This window comes from Limulus polyphemus, unplaced genomic scaffold, assembly GCF_000517525.1.
Source record: "Limulus polyphemus unplaced genomic scaffold, Limulus_polyphemus-2.1.2 Scaffold3310, whole genome shotgun sequence".
NCBI lineage: Eukaryota > Metazoa > Arthropoda > Merostomata > Xiphosura > Limulidae > Limulus > Limulus polyphemus.
Window position 1 is genome coordinate 20,697 of NW_013668920.1, and position 3,799 is coordinate 24,495.

A 3,799-nucleotide genomic window follows, 5' to 3' on the forward strand; every position below is an offset into this window, starting at 1 on the left:
CATAAGACACGTTACTAACACCAGTAGAATATAGAGTACAAGTGAATTTCATAAGACACGTTACTTACACCAAGAAGAATACAAGTGAATTTCGTGAGAAACGTAACTTGCACTAGCGGAATACAAGTGAATTTCGTAAGAAACGTAACTTTAACTAGCGGAATACAAGTGAATTTCGTAAGAAACGTAACTTTAACTAGTAAAATACAACCAAGTGAATTTCATAAGACACGTAACTTTAATTATTTAAATTATTTTAATTATTTTTAATTATTTTAATTGTGCTTTGCAAGACATAAAGAAAACTTACAAATATTTCATTTTGTTTCTTTGTTTCATACTTTTCGAGCAAACCTGCGCGAAGAGCTCTTAGTGTATAGCACTCCCAAATTTTAAATTGATAGCCTAAGGCCTAACTAGGAAAAGTACCCAACACCAAATCTTGGGCTACTCTTGCCTGATCGAAAACTAGATTTGACCGTCATTATTGTAGTGCACACACACACACACATGGTCTCCATTTCTGAGGCAACGATACGCAAACTATTAAACCCTTGAATTTCATACTAGGTACACTAAGTATTAGGCCACGACTGGCACCCAAACAATTGTTTAAAATCTTATGTAGAGTCCAAATGATAAGCAAACCGTTTTTTGTACAACATTACTTAAGGTATGGATGTTAATATAAACGTAAAAAAAAGTATAAAACGTATTGGACATACTGTACTATAGAGATATAACGGTATAAGATTGACCGTCACATTACAATGGCCCACGGCTGAAAGGGCGAGCATGTTTGGTGGGACAGGGATTCGAACTAGCGACCCTCAGATTCCGAGTCGAGCGCCCTAAATACCTGGCCATGTCGGGCCAATGGTATAAGAAAGATTTAAGTTGCGTGTAATAAGATATATAAGGTGTCCAGATATTACCTTAACAAACTCTATAACGTGAGTAAACTGTTCTGTTAGTATATTTTCTGAACACTTTTTTTTGTGTGTGGGACTTAAATCACCGTTCATTAGTTTTGAAACTACAATAAGAAAGCACTGTGAAGTATTTGTTCCTATCCTACCACATTATGAAGCTAACATAAAAATATAAGCTTCTAGATTTCCATTTCGAACTAAATGGACAAATACCGAACACACTATGCATTTGTTTTTCTTTTCAAACAGGCCCGGGATGGCCAGGTGGTTAGGGCACTCGACTCGCAATCTGAGGGTCGCAGGTTCGAATCCCCGTCCCGCCAAGAACATGCTCGCCCTTTCAGCCATGGGGGCGTTATAATGTGACGGTCAATCCCACTATTCGTTGGTAAAAGAGTAGCCCAAGAGTTGGCGGTGGGTGGTGATGACTTGCTGCCTTCCCTCTAGTCTTACACTGGTAACTTAGGGACGGCTAGCGCAGATAGTCCTCGTGTAGCTTTGCGCGAAATTCAAAAACAAACAAACTTTTCAAAGATCCGTTTTCAAGATTTTTAAATAACAAACACGTAAAGAGTGAGTAAGGGATTGCTGAATAGATTCCTACAAAAATAATAAAAAAAAAAATCATAGTTTATTGTATTCTCCGGTTCTTTCATATATGCATCGTCAAACACATTGGAAAAAGGGACGTCGATTGGTCAACATTTTGTTATCTTCATAACATCTTCAAGTTGTTTCATTGTACTATCTTCATTTGCGTGTAAACGTGCGTTTCTGCAAATGTTTATTGTTTACGCTGTTCTTTGTCCTTCAGAGAAATCTATTTATACTTTCTAGCGACAGAGCTACAACACCTAGGTCTGAGCAAGCACTCAAAGTATAAGGTTATTGATCATTTCAACGTCACCGTTAAAAAATAGGACTTCTTTATGCTTCTACTGGTGTTTGTTTTCACAATCGTTATACGGTCTCACACTAATATTGGATCTTCCAGAAAATCTACTTACGAGAAGCAAAACCACTGCTATATAATAATGTTAGTTACCATTACGGTGTAGATTATTTACCATGTGATCTGAAGTGCAAATGGTAACCTGACACCGACGTTGCATGGTAAAATCAGAGTGTTAAGGCATTTCCAACTTCTTGAGGAAAAGGTTTTTCTAGGGCTTCTATGGTGACTGGAGTCACATGAAGACATGAAATACGTTTGCCTAAAACATCCTACACACGTTCAATAGGACTGAAATCTGATGAGCATGCACATCATTCCATTCGTTGAGGTTATATACGATAGTAACAAATGTTACCGTTTCACTCTGAAATCATCAACATATGGCAGAATAAAGGGTAGTAAGATAGTTGTCCATAATATAAAGTTCTAGTGTCATAGTTCCGCAAGAAGGGACAGGTCCGTAAGTTCGACAAAACCTATCCCCACCCACACCATTATTTCACCACTATCATAGGCGTGACATTCTTATAAGAAAATAATGTTAAATCTGGTGTGAGATATCAAAAGAGAGTGAGTCTTTTATCTGGTCAAGTACAAACTATCTGTAAAAACAAGTTCTTAGCACCGTTACATGAGAACTGTTTCGTGTCTTGATGCACGTCGCTGAGAAACAGATATAGAAGCCGCTCTTGTAAAACCTAATCCTATTTAGAATAAGATCTACACAGATATGGCGTCTCATTGCGGCATCGCACATCTTGTTTAGTCTCAGAGTAAGTAACAAGTCGCCCACTTGTACTGTGAGTGACGTGCTAACTATTTCATTTGATCATGGACTTGGAATCAGTTCTATATATATTCCATTCCAAATGACACTTTAAGGTATTTGTAGCCAATTCGCTGTGATTGGGTGATTTCCATTATTCCAATGAATGAAACACTATAAACATGGTGATTCCGTTCAAAGTAACAAATGAAGCAAGTCGCTGTGAGATCAGTGTATGTATAATAGGCTGAATGGCCAGTGATTTGCACTTTATAACATGGACCTGGTTCTGAGATAAACTGAGGGAAAAGGGTGATTAAAGCTTTTACTTTTGTTTTGTCTTAGCTATAATATAATAATTTCTGATGCTCTTTTAATTGTTTCGTGAAGTATATACATAAAACACCCGATAATCTTTAAACCTCGGGCTTATCATATTTAATTCGCATAGTTTATTAAAATATGATGTTAAAAATATTATCCAAAAATCATGGAACAATACTATTTTGTTGCCTAACCAAACATGAACCTTCAACTTATGTAATATTTTTAGATTAATGTATTTAAAATCAGAGTGCTTGGAATGTCTGTATTAATATACAATGACGTAATATATTAAAAGAAAAACGATACAAAGCCTATTTTAAAGAAAACTGAACAAAATATTAAGAAACATCGCTTCAAATTCAAATTTAGTATGAGAGCGTTATCAGAGAAACAGTCACTCTCTTAGCGAGGATGGTGGGTGGTAGAGTGCTGCTAACTGGTTACCATATTTCCGCTCAGTAGTTCAAAATTAGAGACAATGGCTCATATCTTTAGCAGCTTTGCTATAACTGAAAAATAAAAATACAGATAATAACTCAGTCATTACTTGTCCAACATTATCCACATGTCCACGCGCATGCCCCGTCAACTTCTTTTAACCGGATAGTTTTTCTTTGTAACTAGGGTTAACAATTCATCGAGTTATTTTAAAATTCCCTCATTGGCTTAAAATCCCTACTTGTATAAAACATATGACGTCATTGAAACATTACAAAGGAAATGAAAACAGGTTTAGAAGGCAATCAAAGGAACTAAAACTATTAATGGCTGGAGACGGCTTAAATGGGTAATGAAGAAAAACTTTAATATAAGCTTAAC

The 3,799-nt window shown here is 36.2% G+C and overlaps 1 protein-coding gene across 1 annotated transcript in view; it reads left to right on the forward strand.

Annotated features, from left to right (window-relative positions):
- The first annotated feature begins 945 nt into the window (after window positions 1–945).
- Window positions 946–3,799, forward strand: part of LOC106469110 (nephrin-like) — a 71,424-nt gene continuing 68,570 nt past the window's right edge. Inside the window, exon 1 of the mRNA XM_022397535.1 lies at window positions 946–957. The gene's annotated coding sequence lies outside the window, so the exon portion shown is untranslated. The remainder of the gene's footprint in view (window positions 958–3,799) is intronic.